The 16,103-nt window shown below is 40.0% G+C and overlaps 1 protein-coding gene across 4 annotated transcripts in view; it reads right to left on the bottom strand.

Annotated features, from left to right (window-relative positions):
• Positions 1-16,103, bottom strand: part of Fut8 (fucosyltransferase 8) — a 240,380-nt gene that overhangs the window by 152,499 nt on the left and 71,778 nt on the right. For 3 of the 4 annotated variants that reach the window (XM_029484493.2, XM_029484494.2, XM_029484495.2), the window contains exon 3: positions 7,875-7,967. The exons of the other annotated variant lie outside the window; for it this stretch is intronic. The gene's annotated coding sequence lies outside the window, so the exon portion shown is untranslated. The remainder of the gene's footprint in view (positions 1-7,874; positions 7,968-16,103) is intronic. 4 annotated transcript variants of the gene reach the window in all.

Raw genomic sequence — 16,103 nt, 5'->3', positions numbered from 1 at the left:
GACCTCTGAAAGAGCAGTCAGTGCTTTTAAGAGTGGAGCCATTTCTCCAGCCCCCAATTTTTTCCCCCTTGAAGAAAGACCTTGTTAAGAACAGAATTCTCGGAGTTGGGCCACAAGCCTCTTCCGGTCAGAACAGCACCGGGGTAACTAGGGCGCAGGATCGGCTGACACTCGCCAACTACCCACAACACCCACCACAGGATCTTAAGACTTCTGGTGAGTGGAACACAGCTTCTGCTCCAATCCAATTGCGCGTGGGACCTGAGACTGCTTAGGGAAGCAGAAAACCGGCCTGAGTAGGGCCACAGGCCTCTTCCGGCCTGAACAGCACCGGGGTAGCTAGAGCACAGGGTCGGCTGACACCCTCCAGCTACCCACGACCCCCGCCACAGGATTTTGAGACTTCTGGTGAGTGGAACGCAGCTTCTGCTCCAGTCCAATCACGCGGGACCAGAGACTGCTTTGGTTGGGGAGGCAGAAATCCGGCCTGAGTAGGGCCACAAGCCTCTTCCGGTCAGAACAGCACCGGGGTAGCTAGGGCGCAGGGTCAGCTGACACTCGCCAGCTACCCACAACACCCGCCACAGGATCTTAAGACTTCTGGTGAGTGGAACACAGCTTCTGTTCCAATCCAATTGCGCGCGGGACCTGAGACTGCATTAGTTAGGGAAGCAGAAAACCGGCCTAAGTAGGGCCACAGGCCTCTTCCGGCCGGACCAGCACCTGGGTAGCTAGAGCCCAGGGTCGGCTGACACCCGCCAGCTACCCACAACACCCGCCACAGGATTTTGAGATTTCTGGTGAGTGGAACACAGAGTCTGCTCCAATCTTTAAACAGTGACAACGATAACAACTAACCCCAGAGATTACCAGATGGCGAAAGGAAAACGTAAGAATCTTACTAACAGAAACCAAGACCACTCACCATCATCAGAACCCAGCACTCCCACTTCGCCCAGTCCAGGGCACCCCAACACACCGGAAAACCTAGACACGGATCTAAAAGCATAACTCATGATGATGGTAGAGGACATCAAGAAGGACTTTAATAACTCACTTAAAGAATTACAGGAGAACATGGCTAAAGAGTTACAAGTCCTTAAAGAAAAACAGGATAACACAATCAAACTGGTAGAAGTCCTTAAAGAAAAGCATGATAACACAATCAAACAGGTAGAAGTCCTTAAAGAAAAACAGGAAAACACATCCAAACAGATGATGGAAATGAACAAAAACATACTAGACCTAAAAAGGGAAGGAGACACAATAAAGAAAACCCAAAATGAGGCAACACTGGAGATAGAAACCCTAGGAAAGAAATCTGGAACCATAGATACCAGCATCAGCAACAGAATACAAGAGATGGAAGAGAGAATCTCAGGTGCAGAAGATTCCATAGAGAACATCGGCACAACAATCAAGGAAAATGTAAAATGCAAAAAGATCCTAACTCAAAACATCCAAGAAATACAGGACACAATGAGAAGACCAAACCTACGGATAATAGGAGTGGATGAGAATGAAGATTTTCAACTCAAAGGACCAGCAAACATCTTCAACAAAATTATAGAAGAAAACTTCCCAAATCTAAAGAAAGAGATGCCCATGAACATACAAGAAGCCTACAGAACTCAAAATAGACTGGACCAGAAAAGAAATACCTCCCGACACATAATAATCAGAACAACAAATGCAATAAATAAAGATAGAATACTAAAAGCAGTAAGAGAAAAAGGCCAAGTAACATATAAAGGCAAGCCTATCAGAATTACACCAGATTTTTCACCAGAGACTATGAAAGCCAGAAGATCCTGGATGGATGTTATACAGACACTAAAAGAACACAAATTCCAGCCCAGGCTACTATACCCAGCCAAACTCTCAATTAACATAGATGGAGAAACCAAAGTATTCCACAACAAAACCAAATTCACACATTATCTCTCCACGAATCCAGCCCTTCAAAGGATAATAACAGAAAAAAAACAATACAAGGACAGGAACCACGCCCTAGAAACAACAAGAAGGTAATCCCTCAACAAACCTAAAAGAAGACAGCCACAAGAACAGAATGCCAACTTTAACAACAAAAATAACAGGAAACAACAATTACTTTTCCTTAATATCTCTTAATATCAATGGACTCAACTCCCCGATAAAAAGACATAGACTAACAAACTGGCTACACAAACAAGACCCAACATTTTGCTGCTTACAGGAAACTCATCTCAGAGAAAAAGATAGACACTACCTCAGAATGAAAGGCTGGAAAAAAATTTTCCAAGCAAATGGTATGAAGAAACAAGCCGGAGTAGCCATTCTAATATCTGATAAGATTGACTTCCAACCCAAAGTCATTAAAAAAGACAGGGAGGGACACTTCATACTCATCAAAGGTAAAATCCTCCAAGAGGAACTATCAATCCTGAATATCTATGCTCCAAATACAAAGGCAGCCACATTCATTAAAGAAACTTTAGTAAATCTCAAAGCACACATTGCACCTCATACAATAATAGTGGGAGACTTCAACACACCACTTTCACCAATGGACAGATCATGGAAACAGAAACTAAACAGGGACACAGTGAAACTAACAGAAGTTATGAATCAAATGGATCTGGCAGATATCTACAGAACATTCTATCCTAAAACAAAAGGATATACCTTCTTCTCAGCACCTCATGGTACCTTCTCCAAAATTGACCACATAATTGGTCACAAAACAGGCCTCAACAGATACAAAAATATTGAAATTGTCCCATGCATCCTATCAGATCACCATGGACTAAGGCTGATCTTCAATAACAAAATAAATAATAGAAAGCCAACCTTCACGTGGAAACTGAACAACACTCTTCTCAATGGTACCTTGGTCAAGGAAGGAATAAAGAAAGAAATTAAGGACTTTTTAGAGTTCAATAAAAATGAAGCCACAACATACCCAAACTTATGGGACGCAATGAAAGCATTTCTAAGAGGAAAACTCATAGCTCTGAGTGCCTCCAAAAGGAAACTAGAGAGAGCACACATTAGCAGCTTGACAACATACCTAAAAGCACTAGAACAAAAGGAAGCAAATTCACCCAAGAGGAGTAGACGGCAGGAAATAATCAAACTCAGGGGTGAAATCAACCAAGTGGAAACAAGAAAAACTATTCAAAGAATCAACCAATCAAGGATCTGGTTCTTTGAGAAAATCAACAAGATAGATAAACCCTTAGCCAGACTCACTAGAGGGCACAGGGAAAGCATCCTAATTAACAAAATCAGAAACGAAAAAGGAGACATAACAACAGATCCTGAAGACATCCAAAACACCATCAGATCCTTCTACCAAAGGCTATACTCAACAAAACTGGAGAACCTGGATGAAATGGAGAAGTTCCTAGACAGATACCAGGTACCAAAGTTGAATCAAGATCAGGTTAAAGATCTAAACAGCCCTATATCCCCCAAAGAAATAGAAGCAGTCATTAACAGTCTCCCAACCAAAAAAAAAGCCCAGGACCAGATGGGTTTAGTGCAGAGTTCTATCAGACCTTCAAAGAAGATCTAATCCCAGTTCTTCACAAACTATTCCACAAAATAGAAACAGAAGGTACTCTACCCAACTCATTCTATGAAGCCACAATTTACTCTGATACCTAAACCACAAAAAGACCCAACAAAGATAGAAAACTTCAGACCAATATCCCTTATGAATATTGATGCAAAAATCCTCAATAAAGTTCTTGCTAACCGAATCCAAGAACACATCAAAACAATCATCCATCCTGACCAAGTAGGTTTCATCCCAGGGATGCAGGGATGGTTCAATATACGGAAATCCATCAACGTAATCCAGTATATAAACAAACTCAAAGACAAAAACCACATGGTCATCTCGTTAGATGCGGAAAAAGCATTTGACAAGATCCAAAACCCATTCATGATAAAAGTCTTGGAAAGATCAGGAATTCAAGGCCCATACCTAAACATGATAAAAGCAATCTACAGCAAACCAGTAGCCAACATCAAAGTAAATGGTGAGAAGCTTGAAGCAATCCCTCTAAAATCAGGGACTAGACAAGGCTGTCCACTTTCTCCATACCTATTCAACATTGTACTTGAAGTCCTAGCCGGAGCAATTCAACAACAAAAGGAGATCAAAGGGATACAAATTGGAAAAGATGAAGTCAAAATATCACTTTTTGCAGATGATATGATAGTATACATAAGTGACCCTAAAAATTCCACCAGAGAACTCCTAAACCTGATAAACAGCTTCAGTGAAGTAGCTGGATATAAAATTAACTCAAACAAATCAATGGCCTTTCTCTACACAAAGAATAAACAGGCTGAGAAAGAAATTAGGGAAACAACACCCTTCTCAATAGTCACAAATAATATAAAATATCTTGGCGTGACTCTAACTAAGGAAGTGAAAGATCTGTATAATAAAAACTTCAAGTCTCTGAAGAAAGAAATTATAGAAGATTTCAGAAGATGGAAAGATCTCCCATGCTCATGGATTGGCAGGATCAACATTGTAAAAATGGCTATCTTGCCAAAAGCAATCTACAGATTCAATGCAATCCCCATCAAAATTCCAACGCAATTCTTCAACAAATTAGAAAGTGCAATCTGCAAATTCATCTGGAATAACAAAAAACCTAGGATAGCAAAAACTCTTCTCAAGGATAAAAGAACCTCTGGTGGAATCACCATGCCGGACCTAAAGCTTTACTACAGAGTAATTGTGATAAAAAAAAAAACTGCGTGGTACTGGTATAGTGACAGACAAAGAGACCAATGGAGTAGAATTGAAGACCCAGAAATGAACCCACACACCTACGGTCACTTGATCTTCAACAAAGGAGCTAAAAACATCCAGTGGAAGAAAGACAGCATTTTCAACAAATGGTGCTGGCACAACTGGTTGTTAACATGTAGAAGAATGCGAATCGATCCATTCCTATCTCCTTGTACTAAGGTCAAGTCTAAGTGGATCAAGGAACTTCACATAAAACCAGAGACACTGAAACTTATAGAGGAGAAAGTGGGGAAAAGCCTTGAAGATATGGGCACAGGGGAAAAATTCTTGAATAGAACAGCAATATCTTGTGCTGTAAGATCGAGAATTGACAAGTGGGACCTCATGAAACTGCAAAGCTTCTGCAAGGCAAAAGACACCATCAATAAGACAAAAAAACAACCAACAGATTGGGAAAGGATCTTTACCTATCCTAAATCAGATAAGGGACTAATATCCAATATATATAAAGAACTCAAGAAGGTGGACTCCAGAAAGTCAAATAACCCCATTAAAAAATGGGGCTCAGAACTGAACAAAGAATTCTCACCTGAGGAATACTGAATGGCAGAGAAGCACCTGAAAAAATGTTCAACATCCTTAATCATCAGGGAAATGCAAATCAAAACAACCCTGAGATTCCACCTCACACCAGTCAAAATAGCTAAGATCAAAAATTCAGGTGACAGCAGATGCTGGCGAGGATGTGGAGAAAGAGGAACACTCCTCCATTGTTGGTGGGATTGCAAGCTTGTACAACCACTCTGGAAATCAGTCTGGCGGTTCCTCAGAAAATTGGACATAGTACTACCGGAGGATCCAGCAATACCTCTCCTGGGCATATATCCAGAAGATGTCCCAACCGGTAAGAAGGACACATGCTCCACTATGTTCATAGCAGCCCTATTTATAATAGCCAGAAGCTGGAAAGAACCCAGATGTCCCTCAACAGAGGAATGGATACAGAAATTATGGTACATTTACACAATGGAGTACTACTCAGCTATTAAAAAGAATGAATTTATGAAATTCCTAGCCAAATAGATGGACCTGGAGGGCATCATCTTGAGTGAGGTAACACAATCACAAAGGAACTCACACAATATGTATTCACTGATAAGTGGATATTAGCCCAAAACTTAGGATACCCAAGATATAAGATACAATTTGCTAAACGCATGAAACTCAAGAAGAATGAAGACCAAAGTGTGGACACTGTGCCCCTTCTTAGAATTGGGAACAAAACACCCATGGAAGGAGTTACAGAGACAAAGTTTGGAGCTGTGATGAAAGGATGGACCATCTAGAGACTGCCATATCCAGGGATCCATCCCATAATCAGCTTCTAAACGCTGACACCATTGCATACACTAGCAAGATTTTGCTGAAAGGACCCAAAGATAGCTGTCTCTTGTGAGAGGATGCCGGGGCCTAGCAAACACAGGAGTGGATGCTCACAGTCAGCTATTGGATGTATCACAGGGCTCCCAATGGAGAAGCTAGAGAAAGTACCCAAGGAGCTAAAGGGATCTGCAACCCTATTGTTGGAACAACATGATGTACTAACCAGAACCCCGGAGCTCTTGTCTCTAGCTGCATATGTATCGAAAGATGGCCTAGTCGGCCATCAATGGAAAGAGAGGCCCATTGGACTTGCAAACTTTATATGCCCCAATATAGGGGAATGCCAGGGCCAAAAGAATGGGAATGGGTGGGTAGGGAAGTGGGGGGCGCTATGGGGGACTTTTGGGATAGCATTGGAAATGTAATTGAGGAAAATATGTAATAAAAAATATTAAAAATTAAAAAAAAATAATGAATAGTAAGTAAATAAATATTTTTGTTTGTTTGAAAAAAAACAAAAAAAAAAAACAGAATTCTTTGGGATATTTCAAAAACGATTACTTTTCTCCTCTCACGCTGTAAGAATCTGGGTTTTTTTTTTTTTCCTCCAGGCTGATAATCACTAAAAGAAACTGGTTGAACTCTTGGAGGAAAAGGACCAAAAGTTTAGGAGCCCCCTCTGAAGTTTCTGCCTCTCCAACTTGTCCACATCAGTCTTCTAGTAATCTTATAGTTTAGTTTTGTTGCACTGTTTCTTAAGCCAAAAATAAAAATTATGGTTCCTGAGAAGACCTTCACCTTCAGTTTCTACTACTGAGTTACAATTCTCTTTATTTGTCTGTTTCCAATTTTGGAGGCAACAGTTTGCCTGTGACCTTCTTTGTCTAACTTAACAAAACTATTTCTAAATGTTTGAGTTTTTTGTTGTGTTAGTGGTAGTGGTGGTTATCTGTTGTGGTGGTACTGATGGTGGTGGTGGTACTGATGGTGGTGATGCTGGTGGTGGTGGTGGTGGTTAGGACAAATGGGTGAATTCTAAGCTATCATCATGGAATTAGTCTTTACCAAAATTAATTTACCCGAGAAATTCTAACTCTTTTCCTCTTATTAGTAGGAAATACCAACCACTTTTTTGCCAAATAATTTATTTTATAATACTTCCTTAAATTGTATTTGAGTTTTAATCTACTTAACAAAACAGCATATTGGTTCACTTAAAGTGAACATAATACCTTATTCAAAACCTGAAAAAATGCTGTAAAATAAGCTTCCAGACTTAGCAAGAAGGTCAGAAAGCCTAAACCCAAGTGCCCCTATCAAGAGTTACCTCATTTCAGGTGTGTATAGCGTTATTCTATTTCTACATCCATAATGCACTATGTGTAACAAATATCTCTGAACTCATCAAACACTAGTAGATAATAAAACATTTTAAAATTAAGAATTATGATAACAATTAATGATAATAATTTAAGGAATTATGATTCCTTAAATTCAGCCAGCAGATATGCAATTGGACATCTCAGCTGCCTAAGAAGATAAAGAAAATTTGAATAAAGTTAGGTAAGAAAATATTTGGAGATAGTCATAAAAAAAGATGGGTAACAGTGGTGATAATGCCCCAAGCAACAGTGGCACCCTGTCAACAGAAAGGTGTTTTCTGAGTCAGAGTTCCTGATTCAAATTGAAAAAATATTAAAAGTTACTTCAATATTAACTGAAAAATGATGCTTACCTTCCTCCCCATAGAATTATGATGTTGAAGAAAACCACATGGTATTGCAGAGAAATGTATTATTGCTTGAATCTGGGTCTTGAAAATTATTAGCTGTTCAAATGAGATAAAATAAATAAATACTAATTATCTAGAAACATGTTTTTGCTATTAACATGAAGCATATCTCATGTAAAATTAGTCTATTAAGGGACATCTTCTTTGAAAGCAAAGTCTACAGAAATAGTTTAAAACATATAATTCAGCCGGGCGTGGTGGCGCACGCCTTTAATCCCAGCACTCGGGAGGCAGAGGCAGGTGGATTTCTGAGTTCGAGGCCAGCCTGGTCTACAAAGTGAGTTCTAGGACAGCCAGGGCTACACAGAGAAACCCTGTCTCGAAAAACCAAAAAAAAATATATATATATATATAATTCCAAATCACTAAATGTTACTAGATTTAGAAGAAAGAAGTCAAACCTTTACAGGTTTTATTTTTTCATTTTTTTTCCCTAAAAGGAGTATGAAGGTTTATCAACAGTTTGTCAAAAAGACCCCACAATTTAGAGGTGGGAGGAAAACCCATGCAGCTTCAAGGACAAAGCATATTGCACTCCAGAATGTATTTAGAGCTCTTCATCTAGAATTCAACTACCATCAAGCTGCAGTAATCAGCCAAACTAAGCAAATTAAAATAACAGTAATTTTAACATATTATATTCTATAAATATTTAAATATGGATGTCTGTGTGAACATAAGGGTCTCCACATGCCAATCAAAATGTTTTGTTTAGAATCCTAAAACTGAACTCCCATTGTATAGGATTCCCCTTGAATCCTCAACTCCCTATGTTAATTCCCACTCAAAGTAAATAAATTATCACTCCATAGCTCAAATTAAGATTTTTAAGATCACACAAATGCACATCAACAGTCAAACGGAAAATATCCAGAACCTTTGAAAATCTAGGTTTGTAAAAGCACAGGGAAAGCTATAGGAAAGGCATAAGAGCCTTGCAGGCCAGAAATGAAATAAGAGGAATGGTTCATTCAAGTAATTAGTTTGGTATGCTTTGGTAATACTTTGTTAACAACAACAACAACAAAAAATCTAATAAATAATCAAGAATTTCATAAATTTGTATTTTATTCAATTTTCTTAATTTTCTTCTTTTTTATTTGTATATACGTGTGTGTGATTGTGTGTGTGTGTGTGTGTGTGTGTGTGTGTGCCAGGTGTACTAATGAGGTATCAGGGGCAGAATGATGTGTCTTCCTCAATTACTTTCTTCCCCATTTTCTGAAACATAGTCTCTAACTGAACCTAAAACTCACCAATTCTGCTAGGCAACAAACAAGCAATTTATCAACTGGACCATCTCCCCTGTTCCTAAGGTTGTTTTTTTTTAAAAAATGCATATTTTTTAAAAATAAGTCAAGCCTTTATGTTCTCAAGGTTAAAATCCCTGCAACGGTTACTGACAGGAAACGTCATCAGTATGCGTCATCAGTATGAAATTCAAACGAAATATGCATTTTTAAAATCTATAGTTGGCCCTATCATCAAGAACGATTAGTGGTAAAGAGAACAGCGGCTACTGTAAACACACAGTATCTGATGCATTAATGTGCTTTATGACCCTATACCTGGTTAGTCAGTTTCCCTTAAACAAACAGAATTACTGAAAAGCCTTAAGAAATTCTGGGAAAGCTGTACACAACAGACATGTCTCTGCTCCAGGACAGCATCAAACTATTGAAGAAAACTTAACTTCACCCCTGTGGCAAATTGCTCAAAATACTCCTGGTTAGACAAACCTGTAAGAAGTTCTTACACCAAAACCACTCCTTCCCCATTCAACCATACAAACACACATACAACTCAAGCCCAGAGCCAAACCAGTGATTTTCAAACCAGGAAGGGGTTTGGCTTGGGGACCAGTAGCTTCAGCCTCCTCTGAGAACTTGTTATAATGCAGAATCCAAGACCCCCTAATGACATAGGAAAGGCATTTTAACAAGATCTCCATATACAGGCTAAAATACAAGAACCTCGTGGGGAAAGAAGAATCTTCAGTTTAAGAACTAGTTGCGCATGAAACTCAAGAAGAATGAAGACCAAAATGTGGACACTGTGCCCCTTCTTAGAATTGGGAACAAAACACCCAGGGAAGGAGTTACAGAGACAAAGTTCGGAGCTGTGATGAAAGGATGGACCATCTAGAGACTGCCGTATCCAGGGATCCATCCCATAATCAGCTTCTAAACGCTGACACCATTGCATACACTAGCAAGATTTTGCTGAAAGGACCCAAAGATAGCTGTCTCTTGTGAGAGGATGCCGGGGCCTAGCAAACACAGGAGTGGATGCTCACAGTCAGCTATTGGATGTATCACAGGGCTCCCAATGGAGAAGCTAGAGAAAGTACCCAAGGAGCTAAAGGGATCTGCAACCCTATAGTTGGAACAACATGATGAACTAACCAGTACCCCGGAGCTCTTGTCTCTAGCTGCATATGTATCGAAAGATGGCCTAGTCGGCCATCACTGGAAAGAGAGGCCCATTGGACTTGCAAACTTTATATGCCCCAATATAGGGGAATGCCAGGGCCAAAAGAATGGGAATGGGAGGGTAGGGAAGTGGGGGGCGGTATGGGGGACTTTTGGGATAGCATTGGAAATGTAATTGAGGAAAATATGTAATAAAAAAAAAAAAAAAAAACATCCTGACCAAAAGCAAAAAAAAAAAAAAAGAATTAGTTGCGCTGGTCAGTGCCATCCCTGGGCAAAGGTGGGCGCGAACTCAGGGGACGGTCCCACTGTCCCCAGAGGACTCACCACGCTGCAGGCGCCCTAGCGCCTAGCCAAATCTCCTGAAACTATTCCACAAAACAGAAACAGAAGGTACTCTACCCAGTTCATTCTATGAAGCCACAATTACTCTAATACCTAAACCACATAAAGACCCCACAAAGAAAGAGAACTTCAGACCATTTTCCCTTATGAATATCGATGCAAAAATACTCAATAAAATTCTCGAAAACAGAATCCAAGAACACATCAAAACGATCATCCATCATGACCAAGTAGGCTTCATTCCAGGGATGCAGGGATAGTTTACTATACGGAAATCCATCAAAGTGTTCCACTATATAAACAATCTCAAAGACAAAAAACACATGATTATCTCACTAGATGCTGAGAAAGCATTTGACAAAATCCAACACGTCTTCGTGATAAAAGTCTTTTAAAGATCAGGAATTCAAGGCCCATACCTAAACATAATAAAAGCAATCTACAGCAAACCAGTAGACAACATCAAAGTAAATGGAGAGAAGCTAGAAGCAATCCCACTAAAATCAAGGACGAGACAAGGTTGCCCACTTTCTCCCTACCTATTCAGTATAGTACTCAAAGTCCTAGCCAGATCAATTAGACAAAAAAAGGAGATCAAAGGGATACAAATTGGAAAGGAAAAAGTCAAAATATCACTATTTGCAGATGATATGATATTATATATAAGTGACCCTAAAAATTCCACCAGAGAACTCCTAAACCTGATAATCAGCTTTAGTGCATAGCTAGATATAAAATTAACTCAAACAAATCAGTGGCCCTTCTCTACACAAAGGATAAACAGGCTGAGAAAGAAATTAGGGAAACAACACCCTTCACAATAGTCACAAATAATATAAAATACCTTGGTGTGACTCTAAGGAAGTGAAAGATTTGTACGATAAGAACTTCAAGTCTCTGAAGAAAGAAATTGAAGATCTCAGAAGATGGAAAGATCTCCCATGCTCATGGATTGGCAGGATTAATATAGTAAAAATAGCAATCTACAGATTCAATGCAATCCCCATCAAAATTCCAAATCAATTCTTCACTGAGTTAGAAAGGGCAATTTGCAAATTCATCTGGAATAACACAAAACCTAGGATAGCAAAAACTCTTCTCAAGGATAAAAGAACCTCTGGTGGAATCAACATCCCTGACCTCAAGCTGTACTACAGAGCATTGTGATAAAAAACAAAACAAAACAAAAAACAAAAACACCAAACAAACAAACAAACAAACCTGCATGGAACTGGTACAGCCAAAGACAGGTAGATCAATGGAATAGAATTGAAGACCCAGAAATGAACCCACACACCTATGGTCACTTGATCTTTGGCAAAGGAGTTAAAACCATCCAGTGGAAAAAAGACAGCATTTTCAACAAATGGTGCTGGCTCAACTGGCAGTTATCATGTAAAAGAATGTAAATTGATCCATTCTTATCTCCTTGTACAAAGCTCAAGTCTAAGTGGATCAAGGAACTCCACATAAAACCAGAGACACTGAAACATATAGAGGAGAAAGCGGGGGAAAGACTCAAAGACATGAGCACAGGGGAAAGATTCCTGAACAGAACAGCAATTGCTTGTGCTTTAAGATCAAGAAACAAATGGGACCTCATAAAATTGCAAAGCTTCTGTAAGGCAAGACATGGTCAATAAGACAAAAAGGCCATCAACAAATTGGGAAAGGATCTTTACCAATCCTAAATCTGATAGGGGACTAATATCCACTATATATAAAGAACTCATGAAGCTGGGCTCCAGAAAATCAAATAACCCCATTAAAAATGGGGTACAGAGCTAAACAAAGAATTCTCAACTGAGGAATACCAAATGGCTGAGAAGCACCTGAAAAAATGTTCAACATCCTTAAACATCAGGGAAATGAAAATCAAAACAACTCTGGGATTCCACCTCACACCAGTCAGAATGGCTAAGATCAAAAATTCAGGTGACAGCAGATGCTAGCAAGGATGTGGAGAAAGAGGAATCCTCCTCCATTACTGGTGGGATTGCAAGCTGGTACAACCACTCTGGAAATCACTCTGGTGGCTCCTCAGAAAACTGGACATAGTACTACAGGAAGATCCAGCAATACCTCTCCTGGGCATATGCCTAGAAGATGTTCCAACTTGTAATAAGGACATATGTTCCACTATGTTCATAGTAGCCTTATTTATAATAGCCAGAAGCTGGAAAGAACCCAGATGTCCCTCAACAGAGGAATGGATACAGAAAATGTGGTACATTTACACAATGGAGTACTACTCAGCTATTAAAAACAATGAATTCCATGAAATTCTTAGGCAAATGGATGGATGTGGAGGATATCATCCTGAGTGAGGTAACCCAATCACAAAAGAACACACATGATATGCACTCACTGATAAGTGGATATTAGCCCAGAAACTTAGAATACCCAAAATCAATTTGCAAAACACATGAAACTCAAGAAGGAAGACCAAAGTGTGGATACTTCGCACCTTCTTACAATGGGGAACAAAATACCCACGGAAGGAGTTACAGAGACAAAGTTTGGAGCTGGGACAGAAGGAAGGACCATCCAGGGACTGCCCCACCTGGGGATCCATCCCATAAACAACCACCAAACTCAGACACTATTGCATTTGCCAGCAAGATTTTGCTGACAGGACCCTGTGAGGCTATGCCAGTGCCTGGCAAATACAGAAGTGGATGCTAACAGTCATCTATTGGATGGAACACAGGGCCCCTAATGAAGGAGCTAGAGAATATACCCAACGAGCTGAAGGGGTCTGTAACCCTATAGAAGGAACAACAATATGAACTAACCAGTACCCCCCCAAAGCTTGTGTCTCTGGTTGCATATATAGCAGAGGATGGCCTAGTTGGCCATCAATGGGAGGAGAGGCTCTTGGTCTTGGGAAGATTATATGCCCCAGTACAGGGGAATGCTAGGACCAGGAAACAGGAGTGGGTAGATTTGGGAGCAGGGTTTTAGGGGGGGTGGTATAGGGGACTTTCAGGATAGCATTTGAAATGTAAATAAAGAAAATATCTAATAAAAAAAGAAAAAAGGAAAAACTTTTTAAAAATAAATAAAAACTAGTTGGCTACAGCAGGAACTGTTTGCCAACAGGCAGCCAATTTTTAATGCTATCACAATTTACACAGGCTCTTGAACAACAGAAAACCCATCCAATGTGGATCTAATAATTAATATCAGATTTAAAAAAAAAGAGCTGTACTAGGTTTTTCTTAGAATAATGGGTGCTATCTCATACTCCCAAATCACATCAACTAGATAAATCAGTCATAATGACATTTATATCATTGATGTTCCATTCATACAGTGGTAGTCTTGTAAGACTATATTGCCTAGCAAACCCATAGTCACTTTGATATAGTCTATGTTTTCAAACAATGACTATAATCCATTAATGCAGCTATGAGAACAATTCTTATTTCTAGGCAATGTATGGCCATGGTTAGAACACTGGCAATTCTTTTTCTTCTAGACCCTCAAGCACTATTAAGATTTAGAAGACTGTTGTTTAGGAAAGAGTCCAAGAAACAGAAGGCATATGACATATTGTAAACCAAAGATGAGGGAGATAAAGCATATGGATTATTCAGCTATATTCTTAGCTCCAAATCCATCCTTCAATAATCCTTTCTGTTGAAAAGAAAGCACTTGAAACTACTTTCTCAGCCTTCATTGCGTAGCTTCCTAATATTGTCAATAAAAGCACTAAAGGGAGAGTATTTGTTTTATCCAGTAAGCAATACCCCAACACAGGCCTTCACCCCAGTGGCAGCAGTTAGTGGAAGCCACAGACAACCCCTCAAAAACAGCAGCTGCTGCCAGACAGCAGCACTCTACACATTCTGAATCTCACTTCTGTGTCCCCTAGTCTAAGCTTTGTATTCTCTCGCATCTATGAGAAAAGGGACTCCTGCAATTATTATCCTTGTTACTCTAGTATCCCTGCACCCACCACCAACACTCTGGTTTTTATGCCTCCTAACACATGTGCAACACATTCCCTATGTTAAACTTTCTTGCCTGAAGTAGCCAGTGTGGATTGTTTTCCTGACAGAATCCTAACTGATCCACTAAGCCTACATGGAATAAAGTCAACAAGATCTTGATTACTTTAGAAAACAAATTTTTAAAAAATTAATTAAAATAAAATAAATGAGAATAGTTAAGAAAATATTAACATTTGATGAGGTGCCTAACAGTGGGGAGAGAGAACTTGTAGAGCCCACCTCCAGTGGGAAGACAGGACATTTGTGGGGTTGCCATCCCACAGTCACACCCTGACCCATAATTTTTTCTGTCTGAAAGAATTACAGGGATGGAAATGGAGGGGAGCCTGAGGAGAAGATGGTCCAGCGACAAGCCCAAAGTGGAATCCAGCTAACGGGGAGGTCCCAGGGCCTGACACTATTACTGAGGTTATGGAATGCTCACAAAAAGGGATCTATCACGACTGCCCTCCGAGGGACCCAACAAGCAGCTGAAAGAGTCAGATGCAGTTATTTGCATCCAACCAATGGACAGAAGCAGCTGACCCCTGTTGTTGAGTTGGGGAAGGCTGAAAGAAGCTGAGGAGAAGGATGATTCTGTAGGAGGATCAGCGGTCTTGGTTAATATGGACCCCCGAGATCTTTCAAACACTGGGCCACCAAACAGACAGCATACACCAGCTGATATGAGGCACCTAACGCACATACAGTAGAGGACTTCACAGGTCCGTGTTCATTCAGAGATGAAGCACCTAACCCTCAAGAGACTGGAAGCCCCAGGGAGTTTAGAGGTCAGATGGGGTGGGGGATGGGGACATCCACGTGGAGATGGGGTGGGGTGGGTAGGAGGTGTGGGATGCGGAGCAGTTGGAGGGTGGATGGGGAGGGGCCAGGAATGGAATATGGAATGTTAAAAAAATGAATTACAAATAAAATTAAATTTTAAAAAAATCATAGAATTTTAGAAATGGAAGGTACTATATTCTTCTGCCTCAATCATTATCCTCTTTTACTGAGACAGGTTGGTCAAAAGTCAAACTTGGGTTGTTATACATTAAGGAAGATGCTGAGAAATTAGGAAGAATCCAAAGAAGATTGCATAAATGAGGAAAAGAGACAGAAATGGGGACCCTGAAGGAAAGTTCATACATACAGTGAAACTTTTTAGAAGGGTATAGTAAAAAGAAAACTTCATATTATCTGCCATTTAGCCTAACTAGTTCTGACTAGTTGTCCTTCAGCTTGACAAAGGAAATCGACAAGTAACTAGAGACCTGAAACTGAGCTAGCTCCCCAGGTCAGCTCACAGAGGCTGAGAAGCCATCACAAACACATAACTGTTCCTCAAGGCATGGTCTCCGGACCAGCAAAGTCACACCAGTGAGATGGCTTGTTATCTC

The sequence above is a fragment of the Mus caroli genome, unplaced genomic scaffold (genome assembly GCF_978045245.1).
Source record: "Mus caroli unplaced genomic scaffold, Mus_caroli_1 scaffold_14, whole genome shotgun sequence".
NCBI classification, from domain to species: Eukaryota; Metazoa; Chordata; class Mammalia; order Rodentia; family Muridae; genus Mus; species Mus caroli.
Note: the sequence above shows the minus strand (reverse complement) of the source record. Positions and strands in the feature narration are given on the sequence as shown.